Source organism: Anser cygnoides, chromosome 4 (genome assembly GCF_040182565.1).
Source record: "Anser cygnoides isolate HZ-2024a breed goose chromosome 4, Taihu_goose_T2T_genome, whole genome shotgun sequence".
NCBI lineage: Eukaryota > Metazoa > Chordata > Aves > Anseriformes > Anatidae > Anser > Anser cygnoides.
The window spans coordinates 18,902,264-18,928,506 of NC_089876.1; the positions used below are offsets into that span (position 1 = coordinate 18,902,264).

General features: G+C 41.5%; 1 protein-coding gene and 1 long non-coding RNA gene across 5 annotated transcripts in view; both read right to left on the reverse strand.

Annotated features, from left to right (window-relative positions):
• The window catches only part of PPARGC1A (PPARG coactivator 1 alpha), a 360,670-nt gene that overhangs the window by 274,863 nt on the left and 59,564 nt on the right, over window positions 1-26,243 (reverse strand). The gene's annotated exons all lie outside the window — the stretch shown is intronic.
• LOC106035766 (uncharacterized) overlaps window positions 539-26,243 on the reverse strand; it is an 84,087-nt gene continuing 58,382 nt past the window's right edge. For all 4 annotated transcript variants that reach the window (XR_010830983.1, XR_007157778.2, XR_001206965.3 and 1 more), the window contains one exon: window positions 539-740. This is a non-coding gene — a long non-coding RNA (uncharacterized lncRNA). The remainder of the gene's footprint in view (window positions 741-26,243) is intronic.

Sequence of the window (26,243 nt, forward strand, 5' to 3'; positions counted from 1 at the left end):
ATAAAGAGTTTGGGAGGCAGACAAATGAGAAAGCACCTCATGACAAGGACAGCTGCGCTTCCCCCTGGGCTGTGGATTTGGCATCACCTCCCAGTGAGCTCAACCCCATCCCAATTCATCTGACTCTTGAAAAAAGTACCACTGACAAAGCTGTCAGGTAATAGAAGCTGAAAGGTAATGAAAACAGGACAGAAGGGAGAAAAATTGATATTTTAAACTGGTGGGCTGTGTTTCCATATTCTTGTCTTTCTACATCAGGTGCACACATTCAGAACTCATCAGATTCCGCAGACCTTCTACCAGGAATAATACACATAAATGCCATCAATTGCTTAGTCAAAAGAAAAGTTCTCCTACCTCTGATTTTACAGCTTAGTCACAGACCTAAAAACAAAGCCCTGCACTAAAGGGGCATCCTGTGTATTTGTGACGCTCTCTGTGGGACAGCGTGTCCATAAACCAATGAGCAGATGATGTTCACCCATACAGTTTTTTCCACCTCTGACAGATATAGGTAAATTCTCATTTCAGTAGGTAATCCAGATTCAATACTTTATTTATGCAATCCAACCTGTGTCACCAATTTAACAATCTTCATCATGATTAATCCCCTGAAAATCCAGTTCATGAGAGAACCTGAGCAGCAGAAAACGGCAAACAGGAGCTCGGCTCTCTGAGAAGGCCTCCAGTCACGCCGGTTGCTGGCTCCCATCCTCCTTCCAGCTTCAAACATGCCATTTCTACAGAGCACATAATGAAACAGAAAGCCACATCAAGTTACATTTCACACAGCAGTCGAAATACCTACACTTCACAGCAAAATGTCTAACTGATGATCCCAGGAAGCGCAGAGAACCACCTCCTTCTTCACTCGGCCACTACTGGCTGACTGAGAAGCTGAAAAATACCTGCAACAAACCACCCTGTAACAAACCACTACAAAATACTACAGATGAAAATTTCTCCTGATTTCGTTTTGCCACGAAGCACTGATATTCATGATGTTTTTATCCAGCCTAGCAATAAACAGTGAATTATTTTCTTATTTTTCATCCAAAGGCTTGTTCCGGAACATAACTGTGCTGTTTTCAACTTGTCTTTGTACAGCATGTGGTAAATGGCAGAGGAGGCTAGCAGCTACAAAAAAGCTTAACAGGTTTTCAGTGCTACACACCCTACTTCAAGAAATCCCTAAAATGGGGAATTTGTACACCATAAACCCTCCTTTCCAGTGAGCAGTAATCAGCATCATCACAGCAACTGAGGCCCACGTCTTCGTTGCTCATGGTACAAAAGTACACACATATTGCGTGCAACCTTTAGCAGTTTCTTATTTAATATACTTAATATACAGTAACAGATAAATACCTAAACAAATAAGTTAATGGTAGTAGGATGCTTCCCTTCCCTTGCAGCCTTTACATGACGAAAAAAAGCGAGTAAGAAATCTCACCAGGCTTTTTTTTTTGTACCACTATTTCCTATGGCTTTGGTCATTAATCTCCACTCCAAACTAAGTAATTCCAGCTTTTTAATTTCTCCCCATTGGAAGCCTTTCCACAGATCTAGTTACTTCTAATGCGTCTTTTCATTTCTGCCATGCTGTTGACTATTTTGGAACACTTCTTTATGACTAAAACTGATGTTTTACGCAGTTACCAACAGAGATCAGTGCACTTCCAGTAGGAAAGGAACAAATAAATGTAAACAACTGATGAAACAGCATATACCTTGTAATTTTCTTCTCAGAGAGTACTGCCCTGTATTTCATATTTGTGGTTTTCCACATAAAGCCTACTCAGATACCACCTTTCAGCAAAAGATTGCTTATTCCACAAAAAGCTGAGGTAATTTTGTTGTTTTATGCTCAAACTATTAATGAAATTACCAGGAAACCTCTCCAAAAATGAATAATCAGAATAGGGCATGTAGGAAATTACCATAAAGGTCAGAACACAGCCGTAACTTGGGGTTAAAAAAGAACAAATACGGCTACCCCGCCTGCCAGAGACTGCCAGGTACCTATGGGTATGGGGGGAAAAAAGTGTGAGTCACCTGAACTTTGTAAGTTTGCAAGCTATATTTTGCACCAATGTCAATGTTTTCAGCACAAAACAGTATAGGGCATTAAGCTTTTGTGAGCTCCCTCAGCTGTATGGCAGCCACTGAAAACAGAGGTGTTCAGGAGTAGGTTATCATTCGGTAACCTATGTCACAACAGACTTCCTGATGTATACGTGCACACACAGAGGCATGTTTTAAATATATATATATGCTTACATTCATATATGTATACACACATACATACACACGTACCTCTATATGCATACATGTATTTCTGCACACGGAAAGAAGCATGCGTGGCAATACCCATTGAAATTTCCACTCCAGGTCTAATTAAAATGTATTGAAATATTTTGTCATTACAAGCTTGGATATCCATCACTTGAAACAGCATATTTATATATTCAGTACTACGATTAAAAATGATGCATGAAATAATTGTTCATTAGCAGGTCTTAAATTATGGTAAGTCTCAACCTATGAATACTGTAGGCCAAGCAAGGAACAAGGATAAAATCTGTGGTTTGTGAATACTGCTGAGAAACTCAAGGCAGCTTTGAAAATATGACACATTTCATGCTTTTTATTGTAATTTTTTTGTTCATATTCAATGCAGCAAGTCTCCTGTTCATATTAGTTTGAATTTTTGTCAATTTAGGGTACCTTATGCATTGTTATTATTTATGATTTCATCTATTTATTGAATAGATAAATTCAACTTCTGCGAAGCTCATATCAGAAATCACTGAGGTTTTAATGAAGTGCAGTTTGAAAATACACGGATTTTTGTGTGAATTAACACCTAAAAACCTAGAGGCAGAAGCTATAAAACATACTGCTCCTGTGTTTTTGAGGAACTATTTCTGGATTTTCTAAAATCTGTATCCATTTTCTGTGCTTCTTATGCACATGCAAACTCTTAAAATAACCCCAATGAAACAATCCTTCTTTGTGCTAGCGTGATATCGACGTACAAAAACTCCTTTCAGCTTCCACTTTAGAAACTACAGAGCCATATTCCTATTTTCTATTCCCAAATCAACTTAAGAATCAAGGTAGCTCATAAAAAATGACTTCTTAATTTATTCATCAGCATGAAGGAAAAAAATCTGGTGGTTGAATAATTAATAGTTGTGATATCTGATACACTATAAAAAGCTTGACTTTGTGAACACTTTAGTATACCAAAAATATCTTCAGAATAATACCCTTTCCCAAATGCTCTAACAGGACAGTGCACAACTACTGGTTAAAGAACTACTTGTTTAAATAAGTGATGGCAAAAATAGCAGTGGAAGCTGGTAAATCAATAGAGATGGTTAGTGTCCTCTGTCTGGGCCATCTGGAAAGGGAAGCTGCACCGAGATGACCACGTTTTTGCTCTGGAGTATCTTTGTACCATCTACGATTGAAGACAATCCATTTGATTACCTAATGCAATTATGAGAGAAAACAAGCTCCTCCACAACATTTGGGTGCCACTACATTATTAGTCCCCTTGGTATTGTAATGCAAGCACTACATATTTTTTCAGAGATGCAATCACCTACCAGACAAGTAACTACGGTGAACAGGCTTTAGAGAGGGCAGCAAATGTCTCACCACGACAAATGAAAGAGCAGACAATTGCATCTCCAAGAAGTGTTTCTTCTTCAGTACCACTGGACTTAAGGCAGAATTCTAAAAAGTGACAGGGGAATTGGAGCATAATGCATGTAGCTATGTACAAACAGAGTTGTTATCCGTTATTTTTAATGTTAAAAATGAAACGATGGCTTTCCATATAAAGTGTGATACATGCTGTGAAAATATATTGTGAAGAAAAAAAAAAAAAGAGCAATGTAATTGTGGTTTTGTGACTAAGAAAGCTGTTCTGTCTGCAAGGTAAAAAAAAGTTATTTTGAGGTGGGCAGGAAAGGGAGGCATTGCTCATAGAAATAGGTTGGCTCAGAGTGTCTAAATGGAAGAATTATCAATCCAGATCATGATGTGTCAGTTTCTAATGAGAAAGGCAGAATGCAAAAATAACATCTCAGTGCAAGCATTAAGCCAGAATAGATGCTGTTTACTGTACTAATGTTGCCTTTACTGGTGGAAAAAAAGAAAAGAAAAGAAAAAACAAAAAAGGATTGTATTAGGCCATCACGCTCCCATCTTTTCAATTACAGAGATAGAACAATCTCAGATTCCAAAGCTAACTACAAATCAAAATTGTGTTATGTTATCTACTGAGACACAAATGGAAAATAAATACTGTTAACTGTCACTTTCCATTAGGTAACAGAAATTCAATTACATTTCAAACAAGCCTCCATGTCAACAGAATAAATCTGTTTCATAAATGAGCAGGTAACCATTTTTGATTCTAACTTCCCAAAGGGAAAAAATCAATTTTAATCACAATTGTTCATTTTTCTCCATATGAATGTTTTGGAGCAAAGTACATCATCTGACCTAATAAATATCATTGCATAGCACTGAGGTTTAGGAAAAAGAGGCAGGGAAAGGAGTTGCATTATGAAAATGGTCTGCTGATATGTTGTGGGTTTTTTTGAACTAAAGGTTCACACTGCCCAACTGAACTATGGACCATCGCCCTCTCTCCTCTGCTTATTCTATCAAAAGATTAGAAATGCAAGGAAGCATTAGCAACTACTCCAACCACCAGGAGTTCATCACAGTGTAACAGTGACTATAAAAAGCCATGCGTTTTATCAAGGTGATTACACTTGCAGAGTCTGAGGCAAGTAGTAAGGAAGCTTTTCAGAAGAAAGGGCCCCACTCTCTCCTTAGATATAGACAAAAATACACGTAGGCTGTGTGAGACACTTCAGAAACACAGGATTTTGTTTGGTAAATCCAAGTGTTTCTTCTCATTTGGGAGACCACCAGGGTATTGACAGGAAATGAAGAAATCTGAAATTGGGATCTATTTTTGAGATCCTTTTGTACATTTTTATAGCAGCTTTTGAAAATAATTTTCTTTTTTTTTTTTTTTACCTGCACAAGAGCCCCAGCTTGACAGAGCCTGCACTGACGCAGAGCAAAAGACTCACTATGAGTCTTGAGCACCAGGTTTTCTCTCTTTAGAAAAGTACACAAGGCAAGGAAAAATTGCTTGATATGAAGTGAAAGACGTTGTGGTACTGTAATGCCACGGCCACACCTTGGGAGGGAGTGCACCTTCGGAGCAATGTGATGCCAACATTACATATTGTCCTCTCCATGTAAGAAAGAAGGGGAAGAACGAAGCCACCCTTGTCTCCACATGAGAAAATCCACCCCTCCACTCCCCTTTGAGTGGGAAGGGAAGCCAGAACTGGAATTCAAATGAGTTTGGCAGATGTGTGTACTCATAAACGTTAATTACAACAGTCGGAATGGACATCTTCGGCTACCACTATCACTTTAGGTTAGGTGCTGAAGAGGAGGCTTCTTGCAGAGCACACAAAACAATTCAAACAAGAACTGTAACAGAGTGGAATTGGTTCAGATAAAATACTTAATGGCTGAAGTAAAATTCAGCCATTAAGTAGCAGTGGTCACAGGGTGATTAAATTGGATCCCCTGTGAGGGTCCTATCAAGAGGTAGTGCTATGACACTAAACTTGAAGCAGGAGACTTTTCCCCTAAATGAGGAATTTAGTTATAGATCCTAAAGGGGAAAATTAAGAAATTAAAATCCACAGAAGTCTACTAAAATTACTTTTTTAGAGTCACAGCGGGTTTTTATACCCCAAAACAAAGTCAAAAACAAAACAGTATGGCTAAATAATAAAGCACGCACATGCATACACACACACAAAGCCATGAGAAGCCAACAGACAAAAAAAATCATCGTGTAAACTACTAAAAAGGAGCTAAGATGGCAAAGGAAGTCCTCAAAACAGGCAAATACACCACACCAGTAAGCGATTCCCTAAGAACAGTAAGAACTGAATGCCTGTTAGGCCACCTGAGTATCGATAGTTCAGTTAAAATAAATTGCCAGGAACCTAAAATCTTTCTTAGAATCCCTATCCATCTCAATTAACAATACTTGGAATAGGCAACTCTCCATCAGACTGGTGCTGTCACAGACAGGATGGTAAAAGTATCTTGACAAATTCAGCTGTTTATTGCCTTCGGGACCACCAATCTTCCTCAGTTTGAGATACTTTTGGAAACGTGATCTCATTTATAGCACATCTGTCTTGATATGCCTGTTAGGGCAAAGAGACAGTATTTGGAAATCAGGTAGAATAAAAACATACTATTTTGAATGTTCTAGTATTATACGTTCTATATACTGCATGAAGTTTGTATTTCATAGTTTTATCATTTCTGAGAATGTAAGCATGGCTGTATTGGCTCAGAACCAGGGTTAGTCTTACAACTCAACCTCCAGGGAAGCCAAAAAATAGGCAGGCATGTAAGATACTTGCCCCTCCCAAGATCTCTTTCCACCTCCACTATCTCCAATTGATTGGATTTCCTGTTCTTGATACAGTTTGTCTATTATGTTACTCTCAACAGATCTCTCTTCCATTAATTTTTCAGTATAACCTTGAACCAACGTAAGCCTTTTGTATACAAAACCTTCACTTGTCAAGCTTTCATGACAAATGTTTCCTAAGCAGTCTTGTAAGCTTAGCAGTTTCCAGCCCCAAAGGTTGGCTGTGAAACACTGATCCCAGTTCTGAAAGAAGCAAGGATCAAGAGCGCTGAGATACTATTACAAATGTACGGTTGCATTTCCAAACTCAAGGAAAAAGGAGAGAAGTTGCACACAATCCACGTAATTAGAGGTACATGATTTCTACTCTTCAAACAGAACGTGCCTTGACTACTGCTCGCACAAAATACATACTGGGGTGTAACAGAATTCCTCAGAAAAAGGGCTGCTTTGTCCCTTTAGGAATGCTCCGAGTCCAAATCAATCTGAGTGAAGAAAATCTAGAGTGAAGGAACATTATATAGACTTTCCAGAAGCTTCTTGGTATGAATTTACTTAGAAAACCTAGAAACAGTCATGAAGGCCAAGTATTCTTGGGTGATAGTGAAGGCCTCTGAAGAAATTCACAAACCCTAAGATTACATTCTTGTGTCAAAGGCCACTTCACTTCCCTGACTACAGAGGACACCTTGGAGGCCAGCCTCCATATCTAGCATTACTTCTTGTGAATATTCAGTGAGACACACACATTTTATAGATGCATTCTTGCTGTGAACTAAAAGACTAAAGGATTGGAATGAGGAACAAGGAGCACAAAATAACTGGTGTAGAAAGAAAGCATGTCCAGAGGATCAATACTGTGAATGGCGCAGTTATTCATATTTACTAATAACTGAAAGCTGACATGCTGTAAGTAATAAGAATGTGAAATTCGCTGACTACAGAGAACTATTTAGGGTAGACAAGACTACAAAGGATTGTGAGGAACTCCAGAAGGACCTTTAAAAAACTAGGTAATTGGACAACCTGACAGCAGATGAAATTCACTGTGAAAAAAGTGCAGAGTAGGGTACACTAGAAGGAACAAATTTAAAGCCACTTGTACATACTGATGGATTCTGAATTAGTTATAACCTCTCAGGAAAAAAAGATGCGAGATTCATCATGGGCACTTCAATGAAGATGTTCGCTCAATACACATGAGGGGTCAAAAAAGTGAACGGGATGTTACGATGTATTGAGAAGGGAATACAGAATATGAAAAATATTAATATACTGCCATTTATATTGCCATCACTGTAAATTAATGGCATATACTCCCCTTGAATACATTACCTCTGTCAAGTAGGACGTGAAAACATAGTCCAGAGGACATCAAGGATAAAAATCCCCCTGCTTCACAGGAAAAGACAGTCCCTAATGAAAGCAGTTGAAATCGAAAGTTTCATTGCAGACAGATTATTCTATAGCTGTTTGTGCCAGCCTCCTTCCTCTGAAGTGGCATAAAACACCCAACAACAGAAGCAGGATGCTAGGCCAGGTAGACCGTCGCATTTGTTCACATGACTGTGCCCATTCTTTTAATTAGAGGGCTTAAAATGAATTATCTAGTTTTCAAAGAACAGAGTAGTGGGGGGATACAAGTCTAAAGTAAGTCTTTATGAAACACAGGTCTGTTCTAGTACAGTAAGCCCAAACCTGGGCAGGTGATTTAGTGACACTGGACACAGGTAAAGCTGAGGTACCCCATGCCGTTTTTGGTCCTGTCTTCACCAGCAGTCCCCAAGGTCTCAGTGCTGAGAGGCAGGGTCTGAGGAGGAGATGACCAGCAGTAGATGAGGATCAAGCCATGGATCTCAAGAGATCTGGACCCATAGGTCTCTAGGGGACTAGATGGGCTGCAGGGGGCTCACAGTGCCAGCTGCTGCTCTTGTAAGGGCACTCCATCACCTCTGAAAGGTCTTGAGGAGCAGGCCAGGTCCTGAACAACTGCAGGGAAGCAAATCTTGCACCAGTCTTAGACAAGCACAGAAGAACAGCCTGGGGAAGCCAATCAGCCTAATTTTGTTCCCTGGCAAAATCAAGGAGCAAATTCTCCTGGAACACTTTTCTTCAATGGGCAATATTTACCTCAACATTCACAAGGCTTTCGACACAGTCTCTTGCAAGATTCCTGCATCCAGCTGAGGACATTACAGACCAGATGGGTGGACAACTGCATGTAAAGTACTACTTGGATGGCCAGGCTCAGAGCGTAGTGGTAAATGGACCATCCTCTACCTGGAGTACAGCAGACATCTGTCCTGGGCCCCATTCTTTTTTAAGATCTTTATCAATGGCCCAGAGGAAGCAATGGGGTGCACTCTCTGCAAGACTGCAGATGACCCCAAACTGGGGGATCTAGCACACTGGAGAGCAGCACTGCCATCCAGAAGGACCCGGACAGGCTGACAGAACGGGCCAGCAGGAACCTCCTGAAATTCAACAAGGACAAATGCAATGTCCTGCACTTGGGAAGGAATTAACAATATACGCTGGTGTCTAGACGGGAACAGTCCTGTGGAAACGGTGGAAATGGTGTTGGTACATATAAGCAAGCCAAACATGAGCCCACAGCGTGCCTTGCAACCAAAACTTTCTTGGCTGTATTAAAAGGCATATAGCCAGCAGGCAGGGAAGGGCTGATCCCCCTCTGCTCAGCACTCCTCAGACTGCTCTCAAACACCATATCCAGTTTTAACCCCCGGCTCTCCCCAGATACAAGAAACGCATCAGTAAACTGCGGCAACTTCAGCAGAGGGTCCCCAGGCCGACTGGAGCACCCACCCTGTGAGGAGAGACTGAGGGAGCTGGGTTTGTTCAGCCTGGAGAAGAGACAGCTCTGGGGCACCTACAACAGTCCCCAGCACCCTGAGGGGAGGGTCACTGAGGAGATGAGGTAGCGCACAGTGGGATAACAGAGGATGGGCATACGGTGAAGTAAGAAAGGTTCAGACGGGATGCATGGTGAGGACCTTTTCCCCACAAAGACAGTCCAGCAGTGGAACTGCCCTCAGAGACTGTTCAGTCTCTGTCCTTGGAAGCTTTTTAGATCCAGCTGGATCAATCCATGAGCAACCTGGTCTGACCTGGCCATGCTGTGTGAGAGACCTCCTGAGGTCTCTTCAGCCTGAATTACGCAAAGATCCTGTAAGCAATTCTTTTTCCTCTCATAATTACAGCATGGTGAAGGAGTCCATTTGTTACCCCCAAGTGACTGGAAACACAAGGAAATGACATTTCTATATAGCACCAAGTCCTATGGATTTGCTAAATACTCTTTTGAAACAACAGGAGCAGGCAGAATTCCGGACAGGTCATTTCCCTCCCTCAGGTTTCCATCTGTTCTCATCCATCTACTTCACTTTTATATGGCCCCCATTACCAGAGCACCTCGGTATCACCCGGTTTCACAGCATTTCAAAACCATGCCTATATTTGTGATGAAGGAATGAGTACATTCAGTGCTGTGTTATTGCTTGCTTTCCCTAACTTTTCTGGCTGTGGATCATTAAATTTCTTATCGTCAAATGCCGGTACCTTATATATGTTCACAATGCAAGCTCATTCCTAAACTGAAATTTTTGATATACAGTCAAATAATGTTCTAGATTACAACATATAGGATAGTAAAATCAAAAAATCCAGAAAACTCAAAATTTTATTCACTTTTTTTTTTTTAATTCCTCTGGGATGTACTCCTTTCTATTAGTAATAGCTTAAAGATTAAATGTTTCATTTTTAATTTCTTTGGCATTTTAGTCTAATTGTTTTCAAATTTTGTCATGCACATATGACACTGAAGCAGAATTTCCTATTTTTTTTTCCTTTTTTTTAAGTTTCTCTCTACGTAAACATCTCACCCTATTTTCCTCCATTCCTATCATTTAGGTACATTCGGAACTCTAAAGTTTCTTCCTATTTCAAAGAAATTTTGATAATTAAAATCTGTCTGAGTGTACAAACATGGATTTGCTCTGAAGCTTTAAAGTCTCCAAGATCATCGGGTCCAACCATCACCCTAATACCAATGTCACCCACTAAACCATGTCCCTAAGCACCACGTCTAGCCTTTCCTTGAACACCCCCAGGGACAATGACACCACCACCTCCCTGGGCAACCCGTCCCAACGCCTCACTGCTCTTTCTGAGAAGAAATGTCTCCTAACTTTTAACCTAAACCTCCCCTCGCTCAACTTGAGGCCATTCCCTCTAGTCCTATCACTAGTTACCTGTGAGAAGAGGTAACACGCCTTCCTTTCAGGTAGCTGTAGACAGCAATAAGGTCTCTCTTGAGCCTCCTCTTCTCCAGACTAAACAACCCCAGCTCCCTCAGCCGCTCCTCACAGGACTTGTGCTCCAGGCCCTTTACCAACTTCGTAGCCCTTTTCTGGACACACTCCAGGGCCTCGGTGTCCTTCTTGTACTGGGGGGCCCAAAACGGAACACAATGATGCTGTGACAGTGCCCTGTGTCCTAGAAAACAACTCATCATTGTCCAAGTCATCTTCGTTCACCCACTGTCTTCTGTTCCTTCCCCACCCTCCCTCCCCCCCAACAGGGACATTCTTGGACCAACAAAAACATTTGGCAAATACACCCTTGCATTTTTCCTCTATTTCTATTGCTCATTCTTTCTTCCCTTTGACTTCTTACTTCCTATTGTCATTTATATATATTCATATATATGTGTGTGTGTATACACACACTTTTCCCACCTTTATTTCCTAAAATCATAGGCAACAAATCATGTCATTAACAGCAGCACACAAAGCTTGTTATCACTTGTTCCTGGAGTTAACGTCCCAGGTACCTTGGCAGGTTAAATTCAGCTACATTGCAATTCATTTACTGGAAGTTTTCTCAACAGGCATGAGATCTAAAAATGTTGTTTGCTAGAGGGTTGTTGTTTTTCAATAAAACTGAATATTGAAAAATATCACAAGGGCCAGAGTTCATTCTGCAGATGAATCTAGCTTGGGATCCAAGATTTGACACCAGTGATGTAAAATTTCTAAACATAGGAATAATCAGTAGAATCACAACACCAGTGACAATGGAAAAGACAGACCAAAAAATAGTACAAAAATGGGAATCAACATAATCAAATTAAATCAGGGGTTTTAAGGAGAGAGACTTTGGAACTAACAGCACTTAAAAAAAAAAAGCTACTTGAATTTGATTTGCAACCTACTGCTCTTTTTGAACCTGTCCCCCAATACAAAGCATTGCCTTGCAATGAGGAACACAGCAATTCCCCAATTGTTTGACTCCTCTGTTATGTATAACCCCAGGCAAATTTTTTTAATGGGTGATACTATTCCCTTCCCAATGGAAATCTAGAGCTAATTTCAACCTAAGAATAATTTATGTTAAAATTACTGAACTCAGAACATACCAAGTTGGAAGTTCTTAACAATCCCCGTACAAACTGAACTGCTTCTGAATAAATAAATTATATGCAAAAAGCACACAAAGATGACAGATACACATACATATACATTTCTGCATACTGATTACGAGAATAACACTTAAAAAATCTTGTACCTGCTATGTGCCTGTCACCTGACTCAATAGCAAAACTCATCTGAAAGTATTCTACAGTTCATGAAAGATTAAATTCAGATCTATTTGTTTCCTTGTTAAAAAGCAGAAAGTTCCCACAAATCTCTAAGCACAGCAGATTTAAACAATTGAGTTAGACAACAGATTTTTCAGTTTGTTAACAAGTATCAGTAACAAAAATATCAGTAATAATATTTTTTTCATGTTAAACCAGAAACGTTACTCACACAATTCTGAGGATGAAAAGGTCAGAAAATAATCTGTAGGCTGAGAATTGAACAGTCTGTTTGGCCTCAAATATTAAACTTCAATTTTAAGCAATTACCAAAAGGCTATACCAAAACCAAAAATAAAAAATAAAAATAACACTCCAGCATTGAAAAATGAACTACCTTACTTTGAAAGCTTTTAAGCTAAACACCTCCTTATTTCTTCTGGAATTTTTAATGGTTAGGTAGATGGATTAAAAAAAAAATCTAACGTGGCTAAGCCCTTCTGTGTCATCTAGTCAAATTTCTTGGTTAGAAGAAAAGTTATATCAAAAACATTATACAGGGTTAATCAACAATCTAGTGGGTTTTACTAAGTGGCACTCATATAAAAATAAACCAAATTTCTGCCACTTACAGCTGAGAAAAAAACAGAATTTTAAATCACAATTACTTCTGCCAAGGGGCTCAATTAAGGTTATTTGTTCCCACACTGCCTTTCTAAAACTGGCATTGGAAGATACAGAGCTGACAATAGCGTTGCCGTTTCTCTTTTCATATTGCTGAGTTGTAAAGGCTTGCTCAGAGTTGTACGGTTCTGTTGAGTGCAGACCTGGAACCGTTTCTGATCTACCTGTCCATGGACAGGGTAAGAGAGAAAACACGTGATATGACATCCATCTGAACGCCTGCCTGCCGCACTTGGTTAAGTCTTGTAACAGATACATAAAGGGGTGGTTTCACGTACTGCTGATGTCACGAATTAGTACGTTTTCTTCCCCTTTAAAGTGTGGGAGAAAAAATAATTTAAAAACATATCTAGATACTGAACTTGGCTGATATCTTAGTTATAGCAAGTGAACGTGAAATAGTCAAATCTTCCATCTTAAGGAAGCTGTTGATTAATTTGGGAAGACGAACACTCATTCACACTCTTCCAAGTGATTTTTGCCATGTTTATCAGTTACTTTTCTTCGTTGCCTCTTGAAGATAAACATTCTGTGCATTTCTATCAACCAACATGATTCCGAAAGTTACACTCTTTTGATACATTAATTGGCTACCATGAAAAATGGAGCAGAAAATGTTCTTCATAGAAGCATTACTCCACTGTGCATCACAAGTTGAAAGCACTTCATAGACATTCCTGCCTCTCCCCAGCATCCTTGCCAAGCAGATAAATCCTCACTGTCCATTCTGCAGGCAGAAGAGGAAGAACAAAAGAAGAACTGACCACTTTTTGTTACGGAAGCAAATTACAAGCAAGATTTCCAAAACATGGTTATCTAAAAACAGTCTTCCGCCTCCTTATTGAGACACCTGACTTCCAGAATTGCTGCGTACACAGGAGTTTCCCAAGTCAGACACCAAATAAGAAACTTGGAAGTTCTTTCCACCTGTCTCTATGAAAAGATGCCCTATGCAATGCTGGTGAGATATGAAAAACTGGATAACGAGAGCATAAAGATCTCAAAAAGATATACACTGACATAAACAATCTGCCTTAAAAAAAAACTTGACTGTAAACATACTGCTGACATAATTTAGGATGTTGAAAAACATGAATTTGTGTTGAGGCCATGTGCTGTACAATATACCTTAATTTCTTCTGTCACCGAGAGTATCATTTACTTGAATTACAGTTGATGGCAGAAGATGTCAGTTCCCGTTAACTAAAAAAAAATAATTCACCAGTAGACATTACTTCATGCTCACGTATTTCTGTAGGAAAGCTCTTAGCCACCTGGTGCTAGGAGTCAGAATTTGTCAACCCAAGGTGCTCATGCAAAAATGTATTAGTGACTAATCACATGAGACCAGGTAGGGTTAATTTACCAGAACAACTCCTAATCTCCAATTCTTTCTTCCCTCAGTGGTAAATGGACCAGTAGAGACAGCACAGTAAAAACATGCTCCTGCTTTATGGGGAAAAAAAAAAAAAAATTACTGTGCCCATCTATCACGACCCTTCTACCTTCCCAGACCATTACAAACACCACATCGAGTCAAGGAACCGTCCTCTGCATGCCTGGCAGTGCCTCTGCTGAGCACAGGGACTTTGGGAGAGGCAAGGAGCAGCCCAGGAGGGGAGTGGGAGATGGTTTACCGAGCAGGATAAGCGATGGGGTGAGAAAGCACAGAAGAGCAGCCAGGTTTGCACCCGAGAGCAGCCCGCAGGTAGGCACAGAGGCTGCCAGCAAGGCATAAGAAAAGATGGCTCAGAGGGGAGAAGGAAAATAAACACCACTGAGTAGCTCAAAGAAATTGTGTTTACAGGAAATGTCTCAGTCATTATACCAACATGTTTTGAGCAGCGATTAGCTCCTGGAAAGGCAGGTGAGCTGCTTCTGAAAAGCAGTAAGAAAATACATCTACAGAATGACTGGGCAAAAAAAGGGGGGGAAATTCTAGGACAAAAGGTGGGGAGCTAACTTTTTGCCCGCAAAGACTGTTGAAGATAAATTTTAAAAGGATGAATTCAAAGGGATAAAGACTGGCTGGAAAAAAACAGGAATATCCACTGCGTCTTCCCCGGTGTTTATTACAAGCAGACGGAATGAAATCCTGAGCCTGAAGCTGCTCCTGAAGACACACGCACCTTGAAAACAGACTTGCCGTAAGCACTGGGGTGCATGGAGTGGGGAGGAACTGTGCTAGGTGCAAGTTTGTTTAAACTTACGCAGGCTACAGAGGTGTCCGAGAAGTTTCCCTAGCCCACAAGGACAGCCACCTTCCTTTCGTGAAGCCAGCACTATGAGCTGCCATCCATTGCTCTCCCGCTAAGGGATTTTCCAAGAAGAGAGCCAACACACAGCTATGTATTCAGAAACGTACTGAACCACTCAGCTCAGAGGAGAAGCCACCACCAGGCGGAGAGAGCCAGGCAGATGAAGAGAAAAAATCTGGTTGTAGCTGTGTGGGTTGAGGTGCCAGCGCAGGAATGCCACCGCCATCTCACAGTGGCAGTCCCGTGCACGTGAAGCCTCTGGAGAATAAAATTACTGCATTTCACTCGATCTTAATTGTTTTTTAATGGACTTCTCTACCCAATAGTTTCCAAAATGCAACCCCATACTAATGAACTGCTGTGCCTTTTTAATGCTCCTTCCGTCCGCCCACTGAAAAACCAAGCACGTCACTAACACAAACCGCGGCGCTGGGAATGAGAAGGGGCTACAACAGGGCTCTGCTCCAAGTCAGAGCTGGGCTGAGCTCCCTGCTTAGCAGAAATTCATCTCACTTACCAGTCCTTTTATTTATAATTAAAGCAGCTTCCTTACTACAATGCTTAGCAAAGGTGTAATAACTCAACTATCCAAGAATTAAGTGGTATTTTAAAATCGCTTCTTTCATTAACTAGGCTGCTTTTGTTGTTTTTTAGGAATTCCCTTAAGTGCTGTAAAAGAAACACATTTAAGCCAATATCCTTTATATTCTAAGGAACAAATTACCTGAGGGGGGGAGGAGAGGCAATCTAGCAGCTTCTGTTTATATCCGTTATATAGTTTAAAAGAACAGTGCACACTACAAGAATTTATATCCTAAATGTGAAATACAGTTTCTGACACGCTTTCCACTCATTAAAGTTCCAACACCACACCGAGATACCACTGCCTTTTGATGAGCCCACCAACAAAACATGCAGTGTCAGTGCCTTCCTAGGCATCAAATTAAGTCATAAGTGGACATTTTATTTCAAGGATAGTAATCCACGAGCTGTCATCTTACACCTCTTTGAAATGTGAAGAGAAGCAGCAATACTTAAGTTGCACATGTACCATAACAGTAACCGCAGACGCATCCATACACTTGGAAAACCAACAGTTCTGTGGTTTTATTTTATTTTTTAAATAAAACAGCTTGGGATGCCAGCCAAGGAACCTAGAATCTAAATGCAAGGAGTTCTGAATATACACCCCCATAAACTCTGACTTAACCCCACAAAAATGGAGATAACCAAATGAAATTTACTTTTGTGCAGAGCACTGTTACAAGGCAGATGCAACATTTACATCTCACTCCAACCTCCAAGGTTGTAAAGGAATGTGCACTCGACGCTATGAATAGTAAATGACCACTGTAATACATGGTACCAGCATTATATGTTGATACTTCTACTCTCCTGGCAGCAGCTTTACTTCTTAAAAGCTGCCTTTGAATATTACTGTGTACTTTTCAGACTTTGTTCACCCCTTCCAAGATTACTGATGCTCCTAAGCCCGCCTTCAGCCGTGGGGCTGCAGCAAGAAGGCGGCTGTGCAGTGAGGCCCAGAAATGCTGCTATCAGCCTTTTTGGAAGCGAAAGGAGCACAGCAGCTGCTCATCTCCTTCAGAAGCACTTAGGACATGGCTGAGCCCTTCCAAACCATGCTGTACCTCCTCTTCTGGCAGGGAGAGGCAGAACGAAAGGCATTTAATGCGATGAGTTACACAAAAGCGGCGTCCTCCCCAGCTTGCATACTGCCTGTCTTACGGTACTTTTCAAACCGATGTAATACTACTCTGATACCTTGTGCTACCGGGATAGTAGTGGTATTACAAAAACTCCAAGAAGGATTTCTTATCACTGCCACGTGAATAGGGCAGAGGCAGCACTCAGGTGATACAACGGCTGCGCTCACGCTCCCCGCAGAAGAGGCATTACCCCACTGAAGACACTTGCTTTAGGAAAATGGAACGGAAAATAGTTCTAGTTTGTAAAATGATCTCTTCAACAGGAGGGAGAAGACAGGAGGGGAGTTTTGCATCTCATTTTCAAGTCAGCCTGCAGCTCTGCACCCCGCGATGCAGACAGAAGCAGCTCGGCGCCCTCAGCCCCATGGTGGAGGCATGGCCTGAATCCTGTGCCCCCCTCCATGGGAGGCAGTTTCTGGAAGTTTTCTAGAGCCAGCCCGAATTTGGCACCAGACTGTTGCCGGTGATAGCCAGTCACACCTGAAATTCACAGGAAGAGCCATCTAGTGTCCCCAGTTTTCCAGTGTACATTTCCTCCATTTTTCTCAAGAACATGAAAAACAAAGCTCTCTGTCTCTGTATTTCATATATGGTGTCACTGCCAGGTTATTAGTATGAAACATGGTTTTACTTGTTTCATTTCCATTTTTGTGTGGCAGATCAATTCTGAATCACTGCTGCACTGGCTGCTGTGCTGCAAGCGCAGCTCAGTGCTCACGAGGCAGCATGGTGAAGACTGCTGTCCTGCCCTACCCCAAGGCAGACAGTCTCCTGCCAAGGTCCAGTGCTGTGTGTTCGACACCTGCACGTGCAAAACAAGAGACCAGCCACTGCCAGAAAGCACCCAGGTGACTTCTGGCACCACGACGGGCTAGCACCAGCACGCGGAGAAGCCGGTCCCAGAGCTCCCCAGGAGTGCCAAGCTGGGGCCCGCGGAGGTGTCTGAGTGACAGGTACTGCGGAGGAGCGGAGACAAGTGCTTTATCTCCGAGTGCTGCGTGACAAGATCAAGGCACCGCCTTGACTCAGCCTTGCCAACGTCTCGGCTCGGAGCTAGGAAGGATGAGAGCGCAGTTCGCGCTCCGAGCACGTCCAGCCCTGGCCTGCCTTCTGAGCAGGCTAAGACGGCTGACAAGGGGTGCGCACGGTGACAAGTTTTCGTACTCGTATCACACCGAATACGCTCCCGAAAAAAATGGATGGAGGAAGCCGTGATGCTTATTACACTACAGCACTATCTAACTTTTCAGTCTAGAAGTTGTTCCCCCCCACACCCCGCAATGGAAAGTCAAGAATATAAAGTAACCTCTACTGGACAAAGGAATATATACTCAGAACAGAAATTGCACATTCACCTTGCATCCTGTTTGTGACAGCACTGCAAGAAGGTCTAAGCAGCACTGAAACATCCCCCACAAATGCACCTTTAACCCTTTACTTCTCCTCCTACAAAGGAGTCTTTCATCTTGATTCAAAAAACACAACCATGGATCACACCAGATACAGAACCATCTCCTGAAAAACAGCTCTGCTGTGACTTCCGTGCTGCAACGTAGCAATCAGACGTTCAGGCTTCACCTAGCGTGAGATGAACGGCACCACTTGCACAGCAAGCTGCAAGGTGGGCGTTCGGCTGTGGAAGATGGTGCGTGGCTTTGTACAAGACTTAACAGGCTCCTTACATTTTTTCTTTTTTTAAGCCAAACAATGTAATCGCAGTATGCCCATTAAGTTTCCACTGACTAGGAGACCTCAGCCGGCACTGGGTCAGAGTCTAGCTTTCCAAAAGGTACAAGAAAATGTACAAAACCAGAACTGCACAGCAAAGCCAGTCCATCTGGCCGTTTTAACCTGTAACTCAAGCACAAGCACTCAAGACCTCTACTTAAGAAAAGTAATTTAACATTTGCTTGAGTAGTTTTCTAAATTGGGGCCTATGCTGTTCCTCAAAAATCTGAGACATCCAAAAAAGAAAAAAGTCCCTCTCATTTCATTTGATCTTATGCTGCTAAAAAGTCTCTTCAACTGCAAATGAACTGAAGAATTTGCATGCGTGCTGCTGTACCACAGAAAAGGAACCACCGTTTCCTTTTTAATGGCATATCAAATATATTGCACCAATATTTTGCCTTGTGTAGACACCCAGATTTACAAGGGTTTTTTTAGTTACATTAATAGTAATAGTGTTAAAATCTTTATAACTAAGTAGCATTATATTTAATTATCCTTCTGTAATTACACTGATTAAATACAGCATAAGAGACCATAAAGACAGATAAAACATTATAGCTAAAAAACTTTTCAAAAATGACCATAAAATGATTATTAAGCCTGAGGTGAGAAAATTAATATCACGAGCATGATTTTATAGGGTTTTCCTACACCGCTTCCCTTTCTTACAGTATCATCTGCAGCGGCAGCAGAATTTCCTCACAGCAGTCATGAAAATGAGAACTAACTATAAAAAACGTTGCTACTTGAAAGGGAGGTCAGTTTAGCCCTCCACACCAAGGGAGAGTATTTGTGTGCTTGATGCTTCAGGCAAATGCCAATAAAACATATTAAAACACCTCTGAGCACACTGGCTTACACTTGGGTAATATTTGTTTCCCTCTTGTTTCCTTCTTCTTTATCTTCTTTTACAAATACCCTGCACGACTTCACGGCAATGAAGCAAGAATCAGCACAATATAACAGTAGCATCTATTTTCTGAGCAATGATCTAACAAGAGAGATCCAAGGATTTTCATACTGGGTGACCAATGCTATTATAAAGATCAAAGAATCCCAAGAAAAATTCTGACCAAGAGCTAATATTAAGGCAAAAAGCTAATATTGGAAATCTGCAATGTCGTCAAAAACAGAAAAGATTGGATTATAAGGTCATAGCTGAGCATAAGGGGGGAAAAAAAAATCACAGATCTTTCTGACCTATAGGTAGGATAAATCATTTCAAGGAATAATTTTCCTGATTCCTTGAATTATATGTTTAATTAAATTTATTACACGTAATTACCAAAATGTATCATAATTATCTGACACATTTCAAGAAATACGGTCTCATTTTACTTAATTATATGATTAATTAACTACGGTACATAATTGCTGAACTTCAACAAGATTACATTTCTCCTTTTCTTCCAAAATTCAGAAATCATCCTAAGATACTCCTGCATGTGACTGCATCATGCATATTCTTTTTCATGCCAGTGCGTTATAGTTACTATTTTGTTCTCTATTCTTAATAGCTACAAATATTTCTTTTTTTTTCTGTAACGTGTGGCTTTGGTGCAGACACTCCTGATGGTCTTAAAAGTCATCGTGCTCCCTGGCACGTCTGCTCTTGCACTCACCGGCCCTTGGTGCTGGTGCCGCCCTCCACCTGGATTTCAGGTGCAAGGCAGAACAGCCGCAGCGCGTCACTCTCCAGTAAATGTGGGTTGGCAGAAGGCATCCCATGAGGCCATTAGAGTAGGGACAGAGTGAAGACGATCTGCAGTCACTCAAATTCATCCTTGAGGCCAAATCAGTCACCAGCTGGGTCACAAAACTGGCGTATCGACTTCTCAGCTGTGCATCCCCAGTTCTGCTGCCATGCGTTACGTGAACCAGCGTGCAACAGTTCAGACACACACACAAAGAGAACTCAGCATTGCAGCAGGGAGAAAAATTCCTGGGTCTTATTAATCCGTGACAATGTAGGTGAAAATGAGTAACAACACACACTGTATCACAGTCCCCCATAGATACAAATGTACGTTCTGGGAGTTGCATATACAAAGCAAGACTAACGAATCAAGTCACACCAATCAAGAAGAACCCAGAAGGTCTTCTTATAATTCAAGAACCAGTTGAAAATATTCCAAGTATAGATCATTTAGAACGTTAAGAAGAGTCTTAACTTGTGATATTTTAATACAAATTGATTGCCTATATTTCTGATGTGTTAGGAGAATTATTCTACAAAATCATTTCATCTCAACTGAAAATGCATAAACACATCCAGTCCTCAATCAACAAAATGTATTCCTGCATTCTGAAGAAAATAACAAGTCGTTTATTACAGCGAGCTTTCCCACTTTTCACTAGGTTTCTGCCACTATTTAATACCTGGCACACAATCTCCGGATTTCAGTGGCATGCTAGACACTCCTAATCCAACTAGCGCTGCCAAGAATCGAAGCAAAGACTGTCTAATGCAGCAGGATCTTATTATAAGCCAGTCCTAAATGACACCGAAAAAAAAAAATCAATCTTTTTTATTTTAATCCCCATTTTCCCCTAAGTAACAAACTCTCGATTCCTTTACACACTGATTAGGTGCCTGTGCTGCAGGCCACACGATGTAGCTGATCAGTGACACAACAAGCAGTGGGCACGAGGAGCCGTAATGCCTGGCTGGCACGGCTGTGAAGCAGAACAGAAAGCAGGGGCTACCCATATCAGTGCTGTGCCAAGCCAGTCACACGTACAGCTATCTACTTAATGTCTCCGTGGACAAAACTGACCATCAGAATCTTTAAGAATGCATAAAAAATCAGGGTAGGGTCTCAAAATCAGGATGCAAATTTCTGAACTTCTGATTTTTTTGTTAGGTTTTGAACAAAACCTGTGGGGAAAAAATATATTTTCAAGATAAACTACAGAAACTGATGCAATTGTCAGGCTTACATCAGCCATGGCTACATTTAAAAAAAAAAAAAGGAAAATAATGAACCTCATCAAAGATCACGTATGAAAACAGAGAGCTTTTTCTACACGTCATATTAGTCGCAGTTCTTCACTTATCCTAAATCTGAATCAGCCTCTGGCAGCCACAGATGATCATTGCCTCCCACACCTAGGGCTCTCTGCCCCGACACGAGTTGCCTTTCCTATTCCTCCACCCTTGGAAGCAGCAGATTCAGCAGGGCCATCACACACAGCCTTCTGGACACAGCTTCAGACTGCAGCAGCCATCGTTTCTTCCAAAGCTCAGAGAGCGCAAAGGCGATTTAGAATTACGTCTGCCTTGCCAAATGCGTGCTGTGGGTCTTGAACACAGACCTGAAACCTCTTGAGAAGGTGGAACAAATAACAGTCCACGTTGGCCACTGCAGTTTAACTGGCTCCTGAATGCAGAATTCTTTCCCATTGCAGCATATGTGAATTAGCAGCAAATATCCCTAGCCTCTCCTTATTCTGCCTCTGAAGTGAAAGCCAAACTACTTATTAGGGGCCTTTTGTTATCTGTATTAACTGAAAGTCTAATGGTTATACTGTCTTTGGGAACGTGGGAGATCTTAGGCACGTATGATGATACTGATGATGTTAATATACTAAGAGCATCAGCCTGGGAAAAAGGAGGACCCAATAATGGTGAAGGGGAAGCCTGCATTCATCTATTGCTCTGCACATTTTACGACTTAAGTTCTGTCATCTACTCTCAAGAGAGTTATACTGCTTACAAGGCTGGACTGCAGAGTCTGCAGTCAAGATTATCATGGTGTTACTCCTATTTTAAAGCCTTTTCATAGTGCCTGCTCTTTTCTTAATACGTAATGATACTGCTGGTTTTATTTCTGTTCTATTTCAAGTCACCCAGAAATTGGGATCTGTCATTTTTGTTATTTTGTTCGAGTATCTAGACACACGTAGATGCACGTCCTGCCAGGTGGCGTTTTCTGCTCAACATATTTCAAGGCATTATACATTTGAGAACATGCACACGAAAATAAGAAGGAATAATGCAGGGACAACTAGAGCAGAGTTTAGACACACACAAACGTTCGGATACCCAGTGTTGTCACCTTCTGGAGTCAGGAAGTCAACCTGAGTGTTTGTAAGCGCCGCTCATCAGACTTCCCAACCTCACGTGGATGGACCACAACATCTACCAGACCGCAACTGTCTGCTCTTGTCCTCCACCCTCTAAAACCAGAGGATTAGTTCTTACACCTTTTTGTGTTTACCAAGGTAAGGGATTGTTTGTAAATTTCTCATGCAGGGTCCTTGATCCAAAAGAACGATCCTTCTCTCTTCTATTGCTGCACAACTTCGGGCATCTGAGTCTTACACTCTTTCCTGAAATAATGACTTGACATAAATATTTTGAAGCGTGTTGAGATAAATGTCTGTTTCATTACAGTTAGATTACAATGGAATTTCTATAGAAGCATTTCTGACACAAAACAAACCCTTGTGATTAATGCTAATCAAACATTCCATATAATGGTAAAGTGCCATAATGATTTTAGTATTATTTTAAAGTGTTACTAAACAGACAATTGCTCTGAAAACACAGTGGGGCCTTGCAGAAGAACCTAGATTTAAACACACACTTTTTATAACACTTAACATATTGCACTATATGAATCAGAGTAAATAAGCCCAATGGGAATGTTTACTGAGGCACAAAGAATGAAGATCTGCAGAAGAAACTAGTTTATCATAAACAATACAAATATTTACTCTATTATTTAATGTGTGCCCAGCATGTCTATCCTTAATACAGCATTAGCTGACATCAGGCATATGCCATATGCGCAAATAATTAATTCAAATTATGTTTTCTTCCAGAGTATTGTCTCAGAAATGAACTGAACTAACGTAAAGATATATGTAACAGCAAATACCGAGATGATCTGCACTGTCAAGTTCTGTCTGCGTGGCATTTCAGAACCCAGTTTGTTTACAAAAACAAAGTTATGCCTAGGCACAAAGCGATCCATTAAAAATGTTTTAAGCACTTAACAAATCTTGAAAAGGCACATGTTCCTATAACATCATTCCTTAAACCTTCATTCACATCTCCCCCAGGAGTACCTATAGATTGAGCTGTCACTCTCCACGGGCTCTTCTTCGGGCTCTCCATTTCTCATCAACTTTTCCGCTGATCACGGAGAAAGAACTGCAAGCTGGAAAAGGAATTTCCCCATCCCAAAATTAGCTTGGAGAAATGCCATATACACCTGCAGAACACCAGCTTGCCTTGCTGGACCACAGCGGGCAAGCCAAGAAAGACTCCAGAAGGATCCAAGGGAGACAACGCAGACAGCCTTGTTATGCATTTGCATCATCCCTCACGTTATGGACCCCCCTTGGTGTTTCATGTCACCCACATACCACAGTTCGTTTCCTAGTCATATATCCCAAAGCTCATTAATCTCCAAGCCACTCGGGCTCCCCACAAAACCGCGCAGCCCCACTGAAACTGCACACTAATTTATTTAAGCATACAACTCTCAGAGTCACGTCGGCTCTGCTGAAGGAGCGATGCCCACAGCGCTCCCGTCTCGGCAGGCACTTGGAGAGGTACGCTCCAGCCCCCCGTCACGTACCTGGCTCTGATTTGAGCCATGAAAAATGTGAAGACGGCACCTTACGGACAGGCACTATCTATTTCGGTACCGCAGGACACGGAAGGCCTTTCCCTCAACTCCTGCGAGGTGCCCAGAAGCATCCTTAGATGCCTCACGCCTTTACAAATCCGGCCTTTAATATCTGTCTGTTTCCAGAGACGCGCTGGGCTTGCTGGCAACAACTCAGGGTTCATCAATTCATCGGGGCTCCCTGCAGTTCCCCACAGCCCAGCCCGGCACCAAGGAGCCTGGGATTTATAGCCCGCTTCTTGCTGCGAGAAGTCAATAGACGGATGGCAGCGGCAGGGCAGGCAGCTCTCCGCGCCCGACTGCGACAGCACTGCGAAGAGCGCGCCTCACCCTTGCTTTGGCATCAGGATACAAATACAAAGGGAAAATGAAATTGAGTTAATTACAAATAATTCAGCTAGGCAAGGACTAAGGAACGTTCTAGGAATGGTGTTAAAACGTCTACAAACATCTAAAAAGCGTCTATAAGGGTATTTGAGCATGCCCCGAAAGAAATTAAACAGATGCAGAAGGAATTGGGTAGAAATTCAGTCCTTTACATATATGTATGGCTTACATTTTTAAGGTCGTGGCCAAAGCATCAAGAGCTAAGCCAAAAGGAAAACCTTGCATTTTATGACAGTGCGTATTAAGCGATCAGCGTGGTGTCGTGCTCAAATGGAGACCCGTGTGAGAACCTCACGCCATACCACTCCTCCATAGCTCTTGGCCAAGACTCAGGACACTGCTTTCCGCACACAAAGCACATCCATGCAACATTCTGAAGGAGTACCTTGCTCTCGATTTTACCCTGCTCTGCCCCATGGAGACACAGTTATCCACTCACTGTTTCAAACCAAGAGTAGCCCAGAAAATTTCTTTCAGACTCTGATCTTTACTTCACTCACCACAGCAGAGCAGCAGTGACACAAACCGAACTGTCCGGAGGTGTTTTCACACGCATGACAGTTCGTGGAGCCACAAGCTGTTTCTCCATTGTTTTTCCCCATTAGTTCAAGCTTCAAACCACCACAAACTACACTTCCGTGACCAAACAAGGAACGCGAGGTAAGAGCCCGTGAGCACAGGAATCACGTTGCAAAGCCCACCGGAGCGTGAAACTCCTCCTGGCAGGCCGGACACGACCTAGCCAGCTCCACGGTTACAGCAGCGAGGTGTTTAAGCCCAACCAGACCGAGATTTCCAAGGTAAAGCCTTTCTCAAAGACTGTGCATCTTTAAGGTGGCCAGACAGTCGTTACACCTGACAATGTAGATAGTTCTAACATATGTACTTAAAAGCAAAATATCTCAATGCTCTTTTACTTAAATATATGAACATTTAAATGAGTGATAGGAAAAACTACAGTAATCAAACCTCTTTCATACACTATCAAGCAAAAAAGAGGGAAGAAATGTATACCATAGCTTTCCTTACCCCAAGCACAAGGGCTTATCATAGACAACAGCAAAGAAAAAAGTTGCACCAAAACTATGAAAAATACCTTGATGGTGTCCTTTTAAAGTCATAACTTATTATGGGAAATCAGCATTCACAAGCATAAATTTGTTTCTGTATAATTCACTGCCCAGTGACATTTGATTCCTTCCTAACGAATCTGTATTTAAGAAGAAAGTCATAAAATTGAAACAATGGCAATGACTGAGTAATTCATGACTTCGTTCTGTATTAGCAATTAATAAATCCACCTCGCAACACCCAGAAACCAGTCACCTGCCACTTTTTATTTATTTCATTTCATTTTCTGCATCTTGCATATCCTCTGAGGCAATCATACGTAGTGCCTTTACCTTGCTGCAGAAAATTAATAATTCCTCATTGTACTTAAGCGTTTCGGGCATCATCTTTACTGAATTATTAAATGCACATGAAATAAATACGTCTCGTACCGTGGTGGAGAGCTCAGTACTTAACAAAGGCTCCTCAACTGCTTCACAAAGAGCTATCAAGTTTCTAGTACTCAACATGTTCATTTATATTTCATCATCTAGGATGGAATTTAATTTGCTTTGGAGAAGTTTAGCCTTACAGAAACTCCAAAAAACATTCACCGCAACCCGCTGTATTCCTGGGAGGAGATGCCAAGTGCAGGGGCCGACAGCTTTC